Source organism: Pelodiscus sinensis, chromosome 3, assembly GCF_049634645.1.
Source record: "Pelodiscus sinensis isolate JC-2024 chromosome 3, ASM4963464v1, whole genome shotgun sequence".
NCBI lineage: Eukaryota > Metazoa > Chordata > Testudines > Trionychidae > Pelodiscus > Pelodiscus sinensis.
The window spans coordinates 150,221,679-150,244,716 of record NC_134713.1 but is presented as its reverse complement, the minus strand read 5'-3'; positions in this window follow the sequence as shown (position 1 = coordinate 150,244,716).

Here is a 23,038-nt window from a genome sequence, read left to right as displayed (position 1 = left end):
CAGAGGGGTATTGCTGGCACTTGATGGCATAGTTCACTCTGATGTGGTGGTTTACTGGGTTAGGTCCTTTGATGATAGTGTCTGTATACAAGTGTGGACAGAGTTGGCACCAGGGCTGATTGCAGAGGCGGGTTCCTGGATGATTATGATGGTGGTGTGCTAAGTGGTTACTGGAAAGAATTTGTTTGAGGTTAAGGGGCTGTCTTTAGGCGAGGTATGGTCTGTCGCCCAAGGCCTGTAAGAGTTAGGGGTCATTTTCCAAGATAGGTTGTAGATTGTTGATAATGAGTTGGAGGGTTTAAGTTGAGGGCTGTAGGTGATAAGTAGTGTTCTGTTGTTTTCTTTGTAGGGGCTATCTTGAAGTAGCTGATGTCTGGGTACTTGTCTGGCTCTGTCAACCTGTTTTTTTCACTTCTCCTATGCCAACATCTTTACGGCTGACCTTGAGCAACATTTCTTCAGCTCTCGCCGCCAAGCATTCTTACTCTACTTATGCTACATTGATGGTATTTTCATTATATGGACCCACAGAAAGGAGACCTTTGTAGAATTTCACAGGGATTTCCACAACTTCTACCCCACCATCAACCTTAGTCTGGATCAATCCACACAAGAAATCCACTTCCTTGACACTGCAATACAATTACACAATGAACATATTTCTACCACCTTATACCAAGAACCTATCAACCGTTACACTTACCTACATAGCTCCAGCTTCCATCCAAAACACATTTCCTTATCAATTGTTTTCAGCCAGGCCCTAAGATACAGCTGGATTTACTCCAGTCCCACAGACAGAGACAAACACCTACAGGATCTATATAAACCATTCTTAAAACTGAAATACCCATCTGGAGAAGGGGGGGGGGGGAACAGATTAACAGAGCTGCAAGACTATTAGTTGTTGTTGTTTTTGAAAGTTTTTCCATGAAATTCTCTAGACTGTGTGTGGTTTCTATCTGTATTTTACTACCTGCTTTTATTCCCCTCAGCTTCAAATCATGCCTGTTTTTTGCAGTAGGAAATTGAAAGACAATCCATCTGTCCCACCCTGTACACACTTAGTACAGAGTGCAAGAAGCATGGGTGCGGACTAGTGGGAACAGTGCTTGCAATAGTCCTCCATTCTCAGGTGTGTGGCGTTCATGTGTGCCTCATAGTGAAAGAGATATCTTAAAGAGCTCCAGGTACAATAAAGTAAGTAACTTTCCTTTATTCGGGAAGTTCTGCTGAAGTTAAATAAAATAAATTCTTCTGAACTATTCCTTCATAGATTTTAAAGCCTGACAGGACCATCATGATTATCTAGGCTGACCTGTGCATCACAGGCCACTCATACTTATCTGCATAATAGGTTTCTCCAGGTGATCATCCAGTCTTCTAATTCCTCTTCAAAACTCATTGCTTCTGTTAACCCTACAAATATTAACTTATGTGAAAAATATACTGTTTGGCACTCATTTCCATAGTTATTTGTAAGACAGAATGATTATGAAATCATCTGAGTCCCACAGTTATTAGACTGTAGGCTTTTTTGAGGTGCAGATGTGGATAAATCCCTGTAATATTATCACTCATATAACTTTGTATTAAGATCTTATCCTTTTAGATATATCTTTAAGTGTTCTTATAGAATCTCCGTAACATTTCTCCTATAACTTTGTATTAAGAGAAACTTTTCTTTTTATATATGTAGATCTTGTGAGAAAAAATGTCTTTTGAGCTCCCCCCTTTCCTTGACTTTCCTGTTGAAATGAATGAAGTGTGAATGGAGAATGAAAGGTGAGCACCTCCAGCAGCAGTTGCAAGGGTGGAGAAGGTCTGGGAGCCAGATCCAAGACAATACCTGTAACGTGAGCTCATTAAGAAGACTGGACATACAGATGCCTTGGGAGTCAAGCAGCAAGTGCCTGCCCTTGGAAGAACTCTTTGAAGCAGCATTAAGAAAGGTGAGGTGATGACTAATTGGCTGCATGAGAGGGATAAATATGAGGCATCTTGCAGAGGGACTCCGGGTTTTCATCTTGTCAATATGGGAGCATCGATCCGGATTGGCAGAAGCCCAGCTCCACCCCTTCCCCATCTAACTCACCCGGCCAGTGCAGTTAGGGGGAGCAACTTTTGGTAACAAGACGGAGTGTGCTTGAGAGTGCGAGAGAGTGCATGAGTGTAATGTATCCTATGCATATGATAAATATTGATTGATCTATGTATGTTCAATAAATGTGCCGTGTTGCCTTATCCCCCTGAAAAAGATCCCAGGTGCTTCTTTTAAGCACAACATTGACAATGTCTCTCAGTATTGTGTATTGAGACACATACTGTTGTTGGAATTTTCTGCCAAAAAATTAAAAATCGTGCATACAATATTTTAAAATGGATCATATTTTATTTGTAAAAATTACACTGCATAATTGTGTCATTTCCAATTCGTTTGGTAATTCATTTTAAAATATCTGTCAGCAACTTTGTGTGTAACAACAGAGACAACAGTAAAATGGTTCCTCCAGGAACAAAGAGTTTACAAAACAAACCCTATGACAACCAGCTTCTATTTTTCTGTCCCTTTTCCCCCTGAGACCAGCTAGATGGAAAGTCATCAGATCTCCCCACAAAGCCCACACCCTGGTACCCTGGGGAGGAGGTGCAAATGTCTGGCAGTACCCCCTCACCCTAGAGTCTAGCCTGTCCAGACAGACTTGGCCAACGAGTTTGCAGGGCCCAAGGTGGCATGCTGTGGTTGGCTGCCAGGGCAGGGATCGAGCAGCCAGCGGGTGGGTGCCAGGCAGCATGGTGCCCTGAAAGCACGGGGTCCAAGGCAACCGCCTTTCTTACCTTACTCTATTGCCAGGCCTGAGTCCAGACACCTCCCCACCAGAGCCCAGGTCCTGGACTCCTCCAGCCTAGGCACCTGGATTCCACCCCCCTCAGAGCCCAGCCTTGAGACACCCTCAGAAAGATATCTATACCCCCTTTCCTGAGAATCGAGCCATGGGGTGCCCCCCAGCCCACGCACTCACACCACCATTTTGCAGAGCTCAGACGTGGGTGCCCTCGCCCAGCACATGCCTGTTGCATTCCTTCCCTTCCAGAGCGCAGCCATTGTTTCCATTTTCATATGTATTTTAGGCATTATAAATCAGCTTGTAATCTAACTGCCTGTTTAAAAGAAGCCTGGGATACCAATCATACCAGGTGATTCTGGAAGTTTGCATTGCACCGCAAAGATTTTTTCTTAACAAAACATTCCATGTGTTTTGAGAAAAAGGGAAGCAAAAAGCAAAAACTAGAAAACAACTCCCCCTCCTCCATGAAATTTAGTCCTTGGGGTACGTTTTCAGTACAATATGACATTTAACAGACAAGTCCCATTAATGCTAATGGTCCTAGGCTTTCTTTTATTCATCACAATGCTGATAGCACTTCGTCAGCTTTTTATCAGCTTGAAATATTGACAGTAAGAAGAGGCATTCCCTTAACCAGGCTTGACTATTGCTGTGTTCTTTTAACTTAGTCATCATGCAAATGCTCCTATAAATGGGCTTATTTCAGCAGATCCAAAGCACATCAACCAAATCATCTTACCCTGATGCTGGGCTCTCTGCATTGGCTGCAGTTTGCAAGAATATTCATTTTAAAATATGGATTGTTAACTTATAGAGCACGCTCTGGATTTCTGCTGTCTTATTTGATCACTTTTTTAATTACACTGATGTCTTCAGGCCCACCTTCATTTTGTTAAGAAATGAGTATTTGCGCCTTATGGTCTTTACTGAAGTTTCCATTTTGAAGCACGAATATTCCCCAGTGTCATGTTCTACCTTTAGAACTTCTGTATTGTGCTGTTAAATTTTGTTCTGTTCCTTTCCCCCCAAACTAACTCCAAAATTGTAGAGGCATTTTGCACAGATTGTACAGTACCTCTGGGTATATTCAGTGTAATTTTTTTTTCAGTGTGATTTTTCGTGGGAGCAGTAGACCAGATACATTGACATGGAGTGCATCTACATTGCATTGTAGGTCGAAATAAAATACACAATCTGAGCTATGCAAATTACCAGGGCTTGATGAACGGTGGCAAAAGCTGCTCACCTGACCCGCACTGCACATGTGCAAGACCCGCATTGCGCATGCGCGCGCCGCAAATGAACGGGACGCCCGGCTGAAATCTACTCACCACGGGTGAGTAGATTTAATACTTTGTCAAGCCCCGTAAATTACATATCTTATTTCAAAATACCTTATTTCATAGTTTGACGCTGTCACAGCGCCAAATTTCAAAATAACCCGCTGTTCCAAAACATCCCTTATTCCTCATGGAATGAGGTTTACAGGGTCATTGGAATAGTGAGCCCGATATAATGGGCTTACTGTTAAGATGTGGTATAGCTATTTCAGGATACTCTGGTATCCTGAAATAGGATTGCAGGGTAGACATGCCATGATGTCCAAGTCGTCCTCCGTTTTTTTCCCCCTTGACTTCTCTTATTTGTAGAGAAAAAATAATGAGAACAGAAAAAAGGACAAAAGAACAAAAAAAAGCAAATGAATGGGAAATGAGGAAAAGAAGAGACACACCTTGGTTTATATCAGCTAAGGAATAATCAAAGATTTCTAAGGAATTAGACCAAATCTTTTCAAATTTGTTTGATGTCCTTCTTCTCTGGAATGTTAATTCTTTTTTAGATCCTAGGTCAAAGCCACTGAGTCGGGCTCTCATCCACTGCTGTAGTCTACTCTTTTGTCCAAGCAGTCTGTAACTTTCTAAACACAGCTTCAAGCTGCTACACCATTGGTAACCATTAAAACTCCACCAAATTCAGTGTAAAAAAGTAAAAGTAAAATGTTTTTTAAGTATATCAGAAGCAGGAAGCCTGCTAAACAACTAGTGGGGTCTTTGGATGATCAAGACGCTAAAAGAGCACTCAAAGATGATAAAGTTATTGCAGAGAAGCTAAATGAATTCTTTGATTCAGTCTTCACAGCTGAGGATATTGGGGAGATTCCCAAACCTGATCCATTCTTTTTAGGTGACAAATCTGAGGAATTGTCCCAGAATGAGGTGTCATTAGAGGTTTGGAACACATTGATGATAAACTTAACAGTAACAAGCCACCAGGACCAGATGGCATTCACCCAAGAGTTCTGAAAGAATTCAAGAGGGAAATTGCAGAACTATTAACTGTGGTTTGCAACCTGTCCCTTAAATCAGCTTCTGTACCTGATGATTGGAAGACAGCTAATGTGATGCCAATAAAAAGGGCTGTAGAAGTGATCATAGCAATTACAGACAGGTAAGTCTAACATAAGTACTGGGCAAATTAGTTGAAACTATTATAAAGAATAAAATTGTCAGACACATAGATTAACATAATTTGATGAAGAAAGGCAACATGGTTTCTGTAAAGGGCAATTATAGCTCACTAATATACCAGAGTTCTTTGAGGGGGTGGTCAACAAACATGTAGACAAGAGGGATTCAGTGGATATAGTGTACTTAGATTTTCAGAGAGCCTTTGACAAAGTCCCTCACCAAAGGTTCTTAAGTAACATACATTGTCATGGGAGAAGAGGGAAGGTCCTTTCATGGACTGATAATTGGTTAAAAGACAGGAAACAAAGGGTAGGAATAAATGTTAAGTGTGGAGAGAGGTAACTAGTGGTGTCCCCTAATGGTCTGTCCTGGAACCCATCCTATTCAACTTATTCATAAATGATCTAGAGAAAGAGGTAAATAGTAAGGTGGCAAAATTTGCAGATGTTACCAAACTGCTTAAGATGGTTAAGACCAAAGCAGAGTGTGAAGAGCTTCAAAAAGATTTCACCAAACTAAGTGATTGGGCAACAAAATGGCAAATGAAATTTCATGTTGATAAATGTAAAGTAATGCATATTAGGAAATATAATCTCAACTATAAATACAATATGATGGGGACTAATTTAGCTACAACTACTCAAGAGAGAGATCTGTGGATAGTTCTCCAAAAAACATCCACTCAGTGTGCAGTGGCACTCAAAAAACAAATGGAATGTTAGGAGTCATTTTAAAAGGGAGAGAGAATAAGACAGAATATCTTGTTGCCTCTCTATAAAACCATGGTACACCCACATTTTGAATACTATGTACAGATGTGGTCGCTTCATCTCAAAAAAGATATATTGGCATTGGAAAAGGTTCAAAAAAGGGGAACAAAAATGATCAAGTGTTTGGAATGGGTCCCATATGAAGAGAGATTAAAAAGGCTTGGACTTTTCAGCTTAGAAAAGAGGAGACGGGGGAATATGATAGCAGTCTATAAAATCATGACTGGTGTGTCAGTTTAAAACAAACAAAAGGAAGTTATTCTTCATTCAGTGCACAGTCAACCTGTGGAACTCCTTGCCAGAGGATGTGATAAAGACTAGGACTTTAACAGGGTTCAAAAAAGAGCTAGATAGAGTCATGGTGGTTAGGTTTATCAATGGCTATTAATCAGGATGGGTAGGAATGGTGTCCCTAGACTCTGTCTGCAAATGGATGACAGGAGAGGATCACGTGATGATTACCTGTTGTGTTCCATCCTCTGGGACATCTGGTATTTGCCACTATTGGCAGACAGGGTACTGGGATGGATGGACCTTTGATCTGATCCATTATGGCTGTTCTTATATCATTATGTTGGTGCAATGCCAATGTGAGAACAGAATCAGGCCCCAAATATCTTTATAACAGAAGACAAATAGGGATAGAGATGACACTAAGCTAGGGGGAGAGGTAGACACGTTTGGCAGAAAAAGAGCTGGAGATTACAGCAGATGAGAACCTGGATATGAGTCAACAGTGTGCCCTTTTAGCCAAGAAGGCGAACAGCACATTAGGTTGCATTAGGAGGAGCATTGCCAGCAGATCTACAGAAGTGATTATTCCCCTTTCTTCAGCATTGGCGAGGCCACATTTAGAGAATTGCATCCAATGTTGCATGTAATCCATCTCCCCCACCCCCCATGTAAACACACTGGAGAAAGTCCAGTGGAGGGCAACCAAAATGATTAGGGGGCTGGAGCACTTAATTTATAAGGAGAGGTTGAGGGATTTGGCATTATTTATAGTCTCCAGAAGAAAAGATTGAGAGCAGGATTTGATAGCAGCTTTCAACTTCCTGAAGGGAGGTTCCAAAGAGGATGAAAAGAGACTATTCTCAGTAGCGACAGACGACAGAACGAAGAGCAATGGGCTCAAGTTGCAGTGGGGGAGGTCTAGGTTGGATATTAGGAAAAAGCCTATTTCCCTAAGGAGGGTGAGGAAGCACTGGGATGGGTTGCCTAGGGAGGTGGTGGAATCTCCATCCCTAGAGGTTTTCAAATCCCAGGGTGACAAACCCCTGGCTGGGATGATTTAGTTGGGGTTGGTCCTGGTTTGGGCAGGGGGCTGGACTCAACGACCTCCTGAAGTCTCTTCTAGCCCTAGGAATCTGATTTATGATTCTAGAGGGTGGATATTTTTAAATCACTTTGCACATGAGCCATTCGCTTGCTAATATTTGGCATTCAACTGGTGCTGGGTTATATTAGTTTCTAATAAAAACCACATCGTTCTCGGTAATTTCAGATGGTATCAGTGGCACTGAAAAAGAGAACAGCAAAAGTGCTCTCAATAACATTTTATTAAAGATGTGAGATGGCATAGTTATTGTTTAGGGGTGTGATTTTTTTTTTCAGAGTCCTAAGGGTATGTGTACACTACAAAGTTAGTTCGAACTAACGAACGTTAGTTTGAACTAACTTTCCTAGGCGCTACACTAGCGCTCCGTTAGTTTGAATTTAATTCGAACTAACGGAGTGCTTAGTTTGAACTAGGTAAACCTCATTTTACGAGGATTAAGCCTAGTTCAAACTAGCTAGTTCGAATTAAGGGCTGTGTAGACCCTTAATTCGAACTAGTGGGAGGCTAGCCCTTCCCAGCTTGCCCTGGTGGCCACTCTGGCCAACACCAGAGAAACTCTATTGCCCCCCTCCCGGCCCCGGAGCCCTTAAAGGGCCACGGGCTGGCTACATAGTTTGTGCCAGTTGCAAGGCTGCCAGCACCCAGCCAGCAGACCCTGCACCTGCCACAACATGAGCCAGCCCCCCGAGGACACCCAGCCCTCCACTGCTCCCCAGGACCAGCCTGGCAGCTCCCAGAACCCTGCCCGGGGACGCAAGAGGCGGGCGCCCGCTTGGTCAAGTGCGGAGATCGTGGACCTCATCGAGGTTTGGGGGGAAGCCTCCAATGGCCACGATCTCCGCACTAGCCACAGGAACGCGGCAGTCTACGGCCGCATGGCTGCCAGCCTGGCCGCCACGGGCCACCAGCGCAGCCAGGAGCAGGTGCGCTGGAAAAACAAGGACCTGCGGCAGTCCTACTCCCGGGCCTGCCTGCCAGGGGCCGACCCGGAGGCCTGCCCCCACTTCCACACCCTGGACCGCCTCCTGGGGGCTCATGCCGTCCCTGTCCCCCGGGACGTGATAGACCCCGGGGCAGAGGGACCGCTCCAGGAGACGGAGGAGGAGGAGGAGGGCTCCAAGAGCCAGGAGCCTACCGGCAGCCTGCCCAGGACCTGGGACCCCCGAGGCACCCCACAGAGCCGCTCGCCTGTGTCGTCCGAGGCCGGGGAGGCATCCACCTGTGAGTACCATCGTGCTCCCCTTATGTGTACGGGGGGCTGGGGCGAGAGGGAGCCCCGGGACCGTGCGCCTGGGCCTTGCCCACCACGGAGCAGCAGCTGGGGATCCTGCAGGGGCCCTGGCCTTGCAGAGGGGAGCTGGGTTTCACACACCTGGGCCCCTGGGGTAATTGACCGCTGGTCTTGTTGCACCACAGCTGCAGCACCTGGGCCTGCAGAGCGCACCACCCCGCCTGCAGCAGCTGCCCGTGCCCGGGCCAGCAGGAGAGCCAGGAACCAGGAGGACTACCAGAGGCGGCACCTCCAGTTCCTGGAGCAACAGCTCCGTCTCCAGGACCACTGGGTCCAGGAGGACCTGAGGCTGCGCCGGAGGAGTTTGGAGGCCCTGGAGGAGCAGGGCCGTGCCCTGCGAGGCCACCTCCAGAGCCTGCTGGACCAGTTCCCAATTCCTCCTGCTCCTGCTCTCCCTGCTCCCCCTGCTGCTCCCCCTGCTCCCCCTCCTGCTCCCCCCACACCCCCCCGCCCCTCCTGCCCCACCCTCCACAACCATTCCCCACCGACGCCCCTGGACCCGCAGTGTGGCGAGACGGGAGAGGCAGCCGGACTCCCACCCCTGAGCTTTCCTTTCCCTTCCTCCCTTCCCTCCCCTTCCAGCTCCCTCGTCCCAGGTTTCCACCTCCCCTCTCCCACCCTCATTCCTCCCTCCCCCCACCCCAGTTATGTGAAATAAACAGACGTTTTTGGTTGAAAAACGGGTGTCTTTATTTTACAGTAGGTAGGGAGGGGAAAGGGGAAGGGAGGTAGGGTGGAAGAAGGCCCCAGTGGGGCTTGCAAGGTAGAGGTCAGTCCTCCTCCTCCACCTGGAAGCTCTCCTGCAGGGCTTCCCAGATCCGAACGGCCCCCTGCTGGGCTTCCCGGACAGCGGCAGTGCGGGGCTGACCGTAGTGTCCAGCCATGCGGTCAGCCTCAGCCATCCAGGCTGGCAGGAAAGCCTCCCCCTTTCGCTCACACAAATTGTGGAGCACACAACATGCCGCCACCACGGGAGGGATATTGTGCTTGGCCAGATCCAGATGAGTGAGGAGGCATTGAAAGTGGGCTTTGTCGCCCGAAGGCCCCCTCCACCATGATGCGGGCCCTGGTCAGCCTGGCATTGAAGGCCTGGCGGGAGGGATTGAGGTGCCCCGTGTAGGGCTTCATCAGCCATGGCTTCAGTGGGTAGGCGGCATCCCCCACCAGGCACACGGGCATGTCCACGTCCCTGACCCTGATGTGGCAGTCGGGGAAGAAGGTCCCGTCCTGCAGCCGCTGGCACATGGAGGAGTTGCGGTACACCCGGGCGTCGTGTGCTTTGCCGGACCAGCCCACATTAATGTCCGTGAACTCTCCCCGGTGGTCACACACGGCCTGCAGGATCACGTAACGGGACGCCTGATGTTCCGGGGCACGGATGGGGATGTGTGTCCCGTCGATGGCCCCCCCGCAGTTGGGGAAGCCGAGGGCGCCGAATCCCCGGATGACGGCGTCCGGTTCGGCGAGGCGGACCACCCTGCGGAGCAGCACCCGGTTGATGGCCTTGACCACCTGCGGAGAGAGACACAGCAAAGCGCCAATCAGTGGGGCGCCTGGGTGGCTGGGAGCATTCGTGCCCTGGCAGTGCCCCACGCCCCAGTCCCGGAAGCAACCTCCCTGGCGGCGTGTAGTACGCCCGGGACAGACTGACCCCTCTGGTGCGGGGTGCGTTCGCCTCCTCCCGCCTCCTCCCGCCTCCCCTTTGTCCCTGGGGCGGCCCATCCCCTCCTCGCAGCCCCCCTTCCTCCCCGGCGCGGTGGCCGACAAGTGCCATACCTGCATGAGCACCGCTCTGACGGTGGATCTCCCCACACCGAACTGGTTCCCGATGGATCGGTAGCTGTCCGGCGTGGAGAGCTTCCAGAGGGCGATGGCCACCCGCTTCTGGAGGGGGATGGCGGGCCTCATGCGAGTGTCCCTTCTGCGCAGGGCAGGGGCGAGCCACTCGCAGAGCTCCAGGAAGGTGTCCCTCCTCATTCTGAAGTTCTGGGTCCCTGTTGGTCCTCCCAGCACTCCAGGACGATGCAGTCCCACCAGTCGGTGCTGGTGTCCAGACGCCAGACGCGGCAGGGCATGCCGGTGCCGGGGCGCCACCGCGGCTCCTCCACAGCCCCCAGGGAGGCAGGGGGCTGACGTGCACCAGGAGGTGCCAGGCAGCCTCGAGCCATTGGTGGCAGGCTTGCAGCAGCAAGTTCAGAAAATGCACCAGAAGGTGCAGGGCGAGCTGTGGCTCCATGTTGCCACCTGCGGCGGCGGCCCTGAAGGGAAGCACCGACACAGACGGGCACAGAGACCAACGCTTTGCTGTCCCTCGGCGAGGTTGGCAAGCAAGCAGGAAAAGCTGAGTACCGGCTGTCCAGGGGGGTCCCTTTAAGCTCAAGCCTCAGATAGCCTCAGACAGCAGCCACACAAAGCAACTACTGACCTGATGCCCTGCCAGAACCTGTTTCAGCTGCCCTTAAATGCCCCCCTGCGTCCAATCAGTGTGGACGCGCTAGTTCAAATTAGCAAAACGCTAATTCGAACTAGTTTTTAGTTCTAGACGCGTTAATTCGAACTAAGCTAATTTGAACTAACTAATTCGAACTATGTTAGTTCGACTTAGCGCTGTAGTGTAGACATACCCTAACAGACATAGCTATGACAAAAGGACTTTGAAATATAGACAGGCCTTAATTTTACTGGGGGAGCGAGGCATTTCGTTTTCAGGTTGGGAAGCGCAAACATGGCTTAAGCCTTTATCTCACTCTTTTCAGCTGCACTGAGGATCGAGCCCTTACATTTTTTACTGTATGCTTAATTATTCAGATTTAATGTTTGCATTATTAGTAGGTGTTGTCACATTTCATTTACATGTTCCCTTTGGGGTTAGATATTCAGATGAAGTATGATGTCTTTAACCAATATTGTATGGCCAGTCATCCAACTTCTGATTCATTATATTACAATATTGCAATCAATCATAATCTTCTACGTCCTGTATAGCCTCCTATCTATGAGAGGAGAGAGGAAGAAAGGAATTAAATTAGCAGTGAGTTTACCATATAGGAAAAGAGATATCCTTATTATAGTCATTCAGGATTAGTCAGTCATATATCTGGTAATCATTCATGTTTTAAGGAATAATATAAAAATCAACAGAAAGGCAGGAAACAATGATATTGCCTTTAATTTATGTTTGCCATAAGGAATTAAAAAAATGCAGAGGTAACAAGATAATTTAATTTCCCTTCTCAAGATCTCACAATGCAATGAGGACAAATTTTATAACTCTATATCAAAGAAAAACTTTTGAGAAAATAAAATCTGCTTCTAATATGGCCTTTATCTTTAGATGTTAAATTGTTGTTTAGAATAGATCATTAAAATTGAAAAAAAAACATGACCAGACCCTCAACTAGTTCAATTTTCCATAGTTCTGTCAACTACTGTCTTAGACTAGTGTAAACCATGAGCAAGTCCACTAAAATCAATGGGGTTTCAGCAGCATAAAAAAGAGTGAGGTAAGAATCAAGTATGTGTCTTTTCAGGTTTGGATAAAAAGATGTCTGTGTGTATGCTTTCCTTTCAGTGTTTCCTATGATTCTAAAGTTTGTGATATTATGGCTCCAAGGGACTCCAAATGAAACCTCTTGGGTTCAGTTTCATTTTTCATTATCACAGCATAGTGCACTGCCATAAATGATAGGTTTCTGTACCTTTTTTAGGGGCTGGCAGTGATCAAGTGGACAATTATATAGTCTAAACCTATTTGATCTTGCAAAGAAATTCTAAAGGGTATCATTTAACTTCTTCCATTCTTGTTTTTGCCAGTATTTTATAAAGTTTCAAGCTCCAACGAGTTCCAGCAAGTTGAATTTGCCTGCCCATGTCCTTGATTTCAGCAGTTGCAAAAAGTACTTTTTTTTGGCTTCCTTGGCTGGAAAAGATATCCTAATGTTTTACATGTCACTCTTAGACTATTCCCTGGAGTACAGATATTAACTAACTGATTAAAAATGTAAATGGTATACAGCACATATTGGAATATAGCCACTATGGTTTTCCCCATGCTTTTCTTTTTCTTAACTGGTATCGTTAATCCAGAGGTTTGAGTTTTGGGAATAAGCCAGACTCCAAATTGATGCAAAACCTTCAATAGCTGGCACACTGCACTGTGGTCATGTTGTTCCTTGACATTTATTTTGTAGATGACAGGCAGAGGAGAAGTGGTAGGGTGAATGTTGCCTAATGTACTGTGACCATATTCCCTGTAATCTGTGTGCTTGTGTGGCCACTCAGGGTAAATTAAAATGTTGCCCAACTGTTTAGCAGTGTGCCCCCAGCTAGATTTTGTGTTTATATTGGTGATGTGCATTCGTACATGCCTTGGTGCACATACAAATGTATTCCGCTCATGGCTGAAAAAAAAAAATCTCCATGTGGATGGAAAAGATTGAGGGAACATAATTGAGAGAATGGGCTACGTCTACACTGGCATGATTTTGCGCAAAAGAATCCATGCCAGTGCCATTTTAGCCATCGGGCTTTCTTGCACAAGAAATTAATGTTGCTTGTCTACACTGGCCTCTTGCGCAAGAACAGTTGTGCAAGAGGGCTTATCCCTGAGTGGGAGCGTCAGAGTATTTGAGCAAGAAACACTGCTTTTATACATTAGAACGTCAGTGTTCTTGTGCAAGTACTCGCAGCCAGTGTAGACAGGTGGCAAGATTTTGCGCAAAAGCAAATGCTTTTGCGCAAAATCTTGCCAATGTAGACACAGCCTGACTGTGACTAACATAAAATCCACTATGCGATTATTAGTCCATATGTTTGTAACGACATGATCATGAATATAAGATAAGAGTAGGCATTAATACTGAACTGAAAATAATTTTAAATTACCCTTTTAAGAACAATTTAAGTGTCTTGCCTGCTTCAGAAAATGGAATAGAGTCTAACTTTACATGCTCAGGAGTACTGGAGAGAGTGAGGAGGGACTATACAGAAGCGGGAATCAATCAGAAGAGATCTGGAGCTCTTCTCCTTGTGGCTCCTATGCAGTGCAGACCAGTGTCATCTGTGCCATCCATGATGAGGATGTATTACCCGTAGTTCCTAGCCATCTCCTCCGGAATGAGCATTGGACCTATAACTTCTTCCTACTGCCTTTCAGACCCTTTACATTTGGAGTCACTATGCGTAAGTCTACACAGCTGGGCTAAAGTTGAATTAAGCTACACAACTTCAGCTATGTCAACTGTGTAGCTTAAGTCAAAATAGCGTAACTCGGCTTTAGGCGCTATCTACACAGCAGGAGGTCGAAGGAAAGACACTCTTCCTTCAACTTCCCTTACTCCTCGTGAAATGAGAGTTACCATGTGTTGGAGTAAGAAGTCCTCCAGCTCGACATTATTTTGAAATAAAGGCTCATCACCTATAGCCCCTAACTTAAACCCGTCCAACACATTATCAATAAACTACATCTTATACTGGAACAGGATACTACACTTCGAGAGGCTCTGGGAGACAGACTCATTCTCCTATAGACAACCACTTAACCTCAGGATGATTCTTAACAACCACAGGACATACCACACTAATATCAATCCTGGAACTTTCCCTTGCAACAAAGCTTTGTCCACGTATTTACTCTGCTGACACCATCATTGGACCTAACCATTTCAGTTACAAGATCAAGAACACGTATTCCTGCTCATCCAGAAATATAATTTATGCCATCATGTGCCAACAGTGTCTGTCTGCTATGTATTTTGGACAAACTTCAGACACTTCGCCAAAGAATCAATGCACACAAAACAGACATCAGACAGTTTCACAAAGAAAAAACAGTCTCTTGCCATTTCAACCAGACTAGGCATTGTCTCAATGACCTCACTACATGCATCCTGCTTCAAAGAGTCCACAAGACTACAAAGGGAAGCCTCTGAACTGTCATTCATGCTTAAATTTGACACTTTACAACTGGGCCTTAGCAAAGATGCTAATTATCTTACCCATTACAAAGATAGCTTCCCCTCCCCTCCATCCTCCTTCTGTTCTAAAATCTGATTTGTCAATTTTATGTGTGTTCACTTTTTTTGATTGTATCCCTTTGGTATATATGGTCATGCCAATTGTCTTCCACAATTGGATCTGAGGAAGTGGGTCTGGCCCACGAAAGCTCATCACCTAATAAACCATCTTGTTAGGCTTTAAAGTGCTGCATAATAGTGTCTTTTGATCCTGTGCTGAGGCAGGGCCAAGTACACCTTGATGTTTGTATAACCTGTACTTAAATATGTCCAATGAATGGGATTCTACAACCTCCCTTTGAAGCCTGTTAATGTTCTTACAGCTAGAAAGGTTTTTTTCTTAATATCTAATCCAAATGTCCTTTGCTTCAAATAAAGCCCATTAATTCTTGTCCTGCCTTCAGTGGACTTGGAGAACAAGTGATCGCAGTCCTCTTTAGAACAGCCTTTGATACCTGCTATGTATCTTCAAATGTCTTCTCAGCACTAAACATGCCCAGTTTCTTTAAGATTTCCTTAGATGTCAGCTTTCCTAAAACTTGGATCATCACTTTTGTTTTTCTTCTCTGGTCTCTCTCCACTTTGTCAACATTTGTCTTAAAAGTGTGATGTTTAAATGTGGATATAATATTCCAATTGAGGCCTCACCAGTGATGAGTAGAGTGGAACAATAACCTTCTGTGTCTTACAAAGGACATTTCTGTTTATATACTCCAAAATTATAAAGCCTTTTCTCAGCCACATCATATTGCTGGCTCATTTGCAACTTGTGATCCATTATAACCTCTTTCAGAAGAACTATTGCCTAGTCAGTTAACCCTGGTCTACACTAGGGGATAAGTTTGAATTAAGATACACAACTTCAGCTATGTAAATTGCATAACTTTAACACAAAATATCTAAACTTGAATGTTGACACCATCCTCGCTGCAGGAAGTTGAAGGGAGAACACTCTCCCTTTGAATTCCCTTACTCTTTGTAGAAGCAGGACTGCTGGCATCGACGAGCACCCTCTCAATTCTAATTAGCGTATCTTAGCAGGTTTAGCAAATTCAAACTCCAGAAGATCAACTGCAGGTGCTTTGACCTTAACTGTAGTGTGAATATGACCTCAGAGTCTCCATTTTGTTGTTGCTCATTTGATTTTTCCTTCCTAAGTGTAGTACTTGATCTTTATTGAAATTTCATCTTGTTGATTTCAGACCAATTCTCCAATGTGTCAAGATTATTCTTTTTTCAAATCTTGACCTCCAAAGTTCTTAAAAAAACCCTCCCAGCCTGGTGTCTGTGGCATATTTTGTAAGCATGCTCTCTACTCTATCATCCAAATCGTTTAATGAAAATATTGACTAGTACCATACCCAGCACAGACCCATGCAGGACCCCCTTCGACATTTCCTCACAGTTTTATGATGAGCCACTGAAAATTACTCTTTGAGTACAATAATTTCATCCTGACCACCTCTCTCTCATTTGGTTACTAAAATCAAGATGTACCATATCATGTCTGCAGCTTCCCCCTTTCCTCAAGGACTAGGCCAATAACATTGTCAAAGAAGGAAATTTAGGTTGGTTTGGGATGATTTGTTCTTAAGAAATCCATACTGGCTCTTCATTGTAATTGTCTCTAGATGCTTGGAAATAGATGGCTTCATAATTTGTTCCAGTATCTTTTCAGATGTTACAGTTGGGTTGACTGATTTCTCAGGTCTCTTTCCCCTAGGGATGTGAAGGACTAGTCGACTAATCGATGATCCATTAAGCAAATGCTTATCGGACAGACAAAACACTAGTCAACTAGTCGCTCCCCCAACCTTGCTGCCTCTATCAGAAAGAGGCAGCAAGGGGGCAAGAAGAGAGAGGGTACTTCAAAGCGGCAGTGCCACTTGAAGCCTGGGGCCAGACCTTGGGCTTTGTGAGGCACTGCCACTCCGAAACACTGCGGGAGACTAGTTTTAGGCTCTTCATGGCATTTCAAAGTGGCAGCGCCACGTGGAGCCCAGGATCAGCTATGGACTCCCCTACTGACCCCGGGCTCCACGCAGCGTTTTTGCCTTTGAAGTGTAGCAACAGCCCTAAGGCAGAATCCCCCTATCGCTAATCGAACACTAAATGCTCAGATGCCAACTTCTTATAAATTTATAGAAGTTGTGCAGTTACATGCCATTTTTATCAATATACATACTGCTATATCAAAAGACATTTCTGAAAACACCAAGAAAAGTAGTACATCTTTAGTTCTAATATTTATGCAGTAAAAAAAAAAAAAAGCTCTGGCAGCCAAGTCTGCATTTCAGAGCTGTTGCAATCCCACCCCACACAGGTCAGATTAAAATATGAGAACAAGAAGTTACCACAGCTCATACACATCATTTCTGGCACTATATGAAAAGTGGATTTCAGAGATGCACAGCTCATAAAAAAAGAAGTGGAGCTTAACATTTTTTAAAAAATACAAGACATTGTAACACAAAACAACTTGTGAACAATCTCAATTTTCAGTTTAATTCTGTGGGAATTTATCCAACACAGCTCCTATTTTTTAGCTGCACATTGCTGTTGTATAGTATTTTTGTAAGCAGTTACAGAGTTGTACATTATACCCATGTTCACTGGATATCAATAAGGAGCAAAGTGATTCCTGGATGTATACTGTATCTTTTATGTACATGTAACATCTACTGAAATTAAAAAAAGATGTGGGTCAGCAAGTACTGCAAAATGAAACCCATCATAATAAAAGCACTTTGCAATCTACCAGGTCAGTGTGACTTAAGCATGTGCTTAAATTTAAGAAGGTGCATAAGTGTTTAGGTGAAGTTACATATCTAATGAAACCAAAGTTTTTAGCTTGTAAAATAAAGCCTGAGAAAAATATTTCCTGTTTATCAAAATTAATTGGTCAGACTTTCAGTTATATCTGTGCACCCACACTGATTTCAGGAATACCATGCTTTTTCAATTAATTTCCATCTATTTTCTTTGTGGGATAATAGCATTTCTTTTTTGCTACTAGTTAAACATATTGGCTCTTAAAAAGTAACCCAGACCTGAAAGAGTTGTGAAAGCTTGTCTCTGACCAACAGATGTTGGTCCAATTGAAAAGATTACCTTACCCACCTTGTCTCAGCATTTCTAAAGTTATTTATGATTTTTTAAAAAACCCTTGCCTTTAAAAATGGAACTTTTGTTCAGAAATGGGCCAGGTTTTACAGCAGTTTCACAGACAAAATTCCACCTCTGTTTATTTCTCATGATACATTCCTGATTGCCAGAAATGTAATATAGCTATCTGATTAGATGTATATATTTGTGGAAAACTGAATCGTATTTCCATGCACATAGTGAAAAAGCATTGTTTCCCACCTTAAATCATCATTCATTTTAAGAATATTTACAGAATAATAAAGAGGGAAATATAAACTATATATAGTCAGGAAAAAAATTAAACCACAATAAAATTTGCTAATACAGCTCTTTAGTGTAGCAATGAAGATGGGCAGAAAGTCTAGAAGAGAGTACATGGGAAAGGAGAGAAATCATCTGTAGAAAAATCTTCATGATAGAAAAATGACCCAGTAGGTATATCACTTAATTACAATGTTCATGGTACCAAATTTTTACTATTAAAGGAAGGTAATGATTATTCTGTAATTAAGACAAATTAAGACCATGGCTCAGATCCTCAACTGGTAAAAAATCATTAATATAGCTATGCTGATTTATACGAGCTGAGATCTGGTCCTATAAGTCTGGAAACTTTTCAGTTTCTTACCATGGTCCATCTGAGTCTTTTAAGAGCTATCATTTCTGGCAAGTAATGACTCTCTGAAGTTAAACAGGATTTCTTCCTTTCCAAGACAATCCATAAATACAGGCTAAAGAACCAATCTTTGAGGATTTGAAGGTTCTAATTGTACTTATATCAGTCCAAGTATGTAAGGGTACGTCTACACAGCAGGGCTTAACTTGAAGTAAGCTACACAAATTGAGCCACATCAATTGCATAGCTTATTTCAAAATAGGGAGTGTCTACCCAGGACTTTTAAAATAGAGCACTCTTCCTCTGACTTCTCTTGCTCCTCGTACAATAAGGGTTACAGGAGTTGGAGTAAGAAGTCATTCAGCTTGACAGTATTTCAACATTATTGCAAAATAACTGCCTGCTGTGTAGACATGGACTAAGTTATTTTGAAATAATGTTGTTGTGTTGACATACCCGTAGGTGTGCGTGTGTGTGTGTGTGTTAACGGAATATCTACATGTAAAATAAAATGTGTCCTGTTTCACTAGATGGATCCACATCTGTGTTAGGAAAAACGCTTTCCTTTTGTTTTCTGTCTCTGAAGGGGAACGGGAGAGGGGGCTGGAATCTCTGCTTCTCAACTCTGCCCTCTACTGTGTCTGTCTTTCAGGGTGGGGAAAGAAGTATTTCTGCAATTACCCTAATGATTTCCAAAACATTTTAAATGCCTGTCATAATATGGTATATTTAAGTGTACTAGGTAAAAACTTATTGTCAGGTTATTTTAGTTTTACAGTATGTTTCAAAATACATGTACAAATATCACATTAAAATTAAGGGATGGAATGGTTTATTACAGCAATTTGTAAATGAAATGCACAGTATCAGGTCTATAAGCCTTTCTAGTTACATTTTTGTTATTCTCCATTTTTACTATCTCTTATGAGAAGACAGTTTTGCTTTGCTTTTTATATTTCCTTATGCATAGAGCTCTATGATATAATATTGGCTAATACTCAAGAATGTCAGAATTTGAAGAGGTTTTTGATATAATCGTTTCGTAATAATATCTAAAACTGCCAAAAGGCTAATTAGGTCAAACTTAAAGTCTGAACAAGGCTGAATACAGGCACAATGAAAGTGTGAATGAATAAGTGAAAGGAGAGACACTAGTATATATTCTACAAATCTCTACTTTCAGGGCTTAAGAAAATCACTTTGATTTAGCTTTCAGTACTTTATGCTAAAGTGACTAATTTGATACCTGTTTTATTTTGTTTCTTTGCTATCCCATTATGCCCACTACTGGTAAAACAAACAGGACATTTTAGCTTTAATCTTCTTACTACATAACCCAAATAACTTCAGTCATGTTTGCATTAATGCTGCATTAATCATGTTGTTGCGTATTAATGAGTTTTCAGGCTATGCTAATTACTGTCATAGATTCTGCAGCAGCCCATTAAATATACAAATTACAGAATTAAAGAGCCAGAGCTCTTCATGATTAATCTTTAAATGGAGAAAAACTAATGATGTCTGTACAAAGTTTCTCTCTACTTTTGGCTGACTGAGCCCAATGAACAATCAATTAGAATATATAAAGAATATGAAAATGGTACATAATAAAGATAGTATGCAGTTATTCCATACAGACATTGGATTTTTTTTAAGTTTCCTGTCATATGAACTTTTATATATTTTCTCATTTTGAAGGCCTTCTTAAGTTACATTGGAGTAAAAGTTACAGGCTTTGAATTAATTATTACATACCCACTGGAAACACCTAGTTCCCTATGAATATAGTAAATCAATCTTCTCTTTTTAGCAAGGACACCAGTCTTATTACTCTCTAGTTAGTAAGATTTACAACAAACCTTGGTGAAAAGAAAGCCAAGATAAGTTTAGAGTCATTTGATAAGATCTGATGAATTAGTAACACTTTCTCCTCACAGAGTGATGTTTTGTTAAGGAAGGAAGAAATGCCCAGTAGTTAAATGGCAATATAGCAGCTAGGAAACCTGAATTCTGTACCCAGCTTTTGATCAGAAGATCAGCTTTGTCTAATCATTTAATTATTCTGTGCCTCAGTTTTTTTCTCTCTCTAAAAGTCAGTCTAATAGCGCCTGCATACTCTGGCAGGATTATTTTCAGATTTTATTAATGTTTATAAATCAAACACATTGGGAGAAATAGTGGAAGGCTTGTAAAGATCAACTGAAAAATGCCAAAGCTGCCAAACTCAAACAAATATACTTGGAAAAATTACATGAATTCCAGATCTGTTCTTCCACCTCAGGAACAGCATTTAGCTGGGAAAAGTGTTCTTATAGAACCCTCTGTAAATGTAATATACAGCAAATCACAGGTTTTCCCTGAAAATAATGGTATTTCATTTACTGTTAATATTACTCTACATATTATTCTGTAGTTACTTTTCAATTTGGAGTCAACAAGGTCTTTATAAACACTAATTAAATGAAGTCTCACAAGATCCTGGAAAAGTAAGTATATCCGTAACATTACAAAAAATTCTGACACGTGACTGGCTGAAAACAGCCATGTTAAGTGTTAGTATATTTCTATTATTTACTTCTGCCTAGGCAATCAATACTGAGGTCTTAGGAATGTAGACTGTTCAGCACCATATCTAAATCGGTGTATATGTTGAGTTCTATTTCCCTCTCAGAGTGATCAAAGGCATGGAAAACCTTTCACAAGTGAAGAGGTATTGAGAAGACTGATGGTTAGAGATGAAACAAATATGAGGGGAGCATCATAAACGTACATAAAATAATGAATGTTAGAGAAATTAAATGATGAATATCTGTTCTCCATTTCTCATAATACAATATCAAGGGGACATTCAATGAAGTTGAAAGTTTAAATGAAAACTTGAAAAGTTCTAAGCCAATAAAAGGAAACCCATTTTCACACGATATATAATTAAATTGTGGGAGCTCATTGCCATGAGACGTCATTAAATCCAAGAACTTATGAATCAAAACAAGAGTGGACATTCATATAGATACAAACATATCCAATTGCCTTAATAAACAAACATTTCAGAAGGATATTAAATCCAGGCTTCAGCATTTAAACCAATCTCTCTCTACTAGGGATAGGATGAGAACTAATGTGGAGGTCAGATTATCTCCCCCTTATCTTTTGTGGTGCTCTTATATGTTTGTAAGAAGCATCTGGTGTGGGCCAGTGTAAAGACAGGATAGGTTACAGCAGTTCCTATGTTTTAGAACAGTGATGGGCAATCAAGAACAGCGAGTGGGCCGCATGAGTGGCCCTCTCATCTCAGTGGGCCACAGAAACCTGCGGCCACTGGGGTTCCACTTGCAGCCTGTGGAGCCCATCGTTGCTCTCCATCCCCATGTGCCTCTTGCACACTGGGGCACTGGCATCCCACACTTCCTCCTCCTTCCCCCTCCCAGCACTTTCAGAGCTTCATGAATTACCTGATTCCCTCTCCATCCCTGCTCCTCTTCCCTCCCTCCCTCCCAGAGCTTGAACAGCTGCGAACAGAGCTGATTCCAGCTCTGGGAAGGAAGGGAGGAGTAGGAAATGTGGGGCTCCAATGCTTCAGTACATTGGAGGGACACAGTGGGACACAAGTTGCCTACAACTGTCCTAGAAGGTAAGAAGGTTTTTCTGAAAATTAATCCAATAATCCCTTTTGACCATTTGTTGTTTAAAGGAATGGAAAAGCTGCAGGGGAATTGTGTAATGAACTGAAATTCTACTTATGAATATTTTTAATCCATATTTTAGATTCATATTTCAGTGAAAAGCCAGGTTTGTTGTCCTAAAAGGCCTCTTGGGTTAATAAATGTTGGTTTTCCTGTCAGCTAAAGTCAATATCTGCCCACTCTACCCATTCGTTTACACAGATATATAATATGACACAATGAAGAAGCTAAGTGTCTAGTCCAAACTTAATAAACAAATCTCATAATATCTCAAGAGTCCTGACTGAGTTGTCACAACACCGCTAGATTATACCTTTAGAATGGGATTTCAGTTAAAATAAAGGAGTTCGCATCCCAGATTCCTTCACAAAGCCAGATTTTGCATAAGGTAGAAACCAATTGTAAGTTTGTTGTTTTATACAGAAAAACAGAGCAGTGGTAATCTGCATGAACAAGTAGCTGATTATTCATATAAGAGCTTTTCTATATTATTGTCTGACAAGCAGAAATCAGGGAGCTTCTCAAGTATGTGGTGTTTTTTTCAGGTAACATTTGTGAATATTTTGGTTTATCTAATTAGTTATGTGCTTATCATAGCAACCCAATTCATAGCACAACATGCAAGGTATACAAAAATCCATCCTGATGTATATAAACAATATTTTAAAAATACATGCATTAAAAACGGAAAAGGTTGAAAAGCTATGTAAAACACATTTTCTGTGATAAAGTCTGATTAAATAGGTAACACACCCATAAGGCCAATTGAGGCTCTGTTTACAGAAAAGGAAAGTAATTTCTGGTGTAAACTGCCCTTTATTGGAAATGTCTTGATCCCAACCCCTAATGTTTAAATACAGA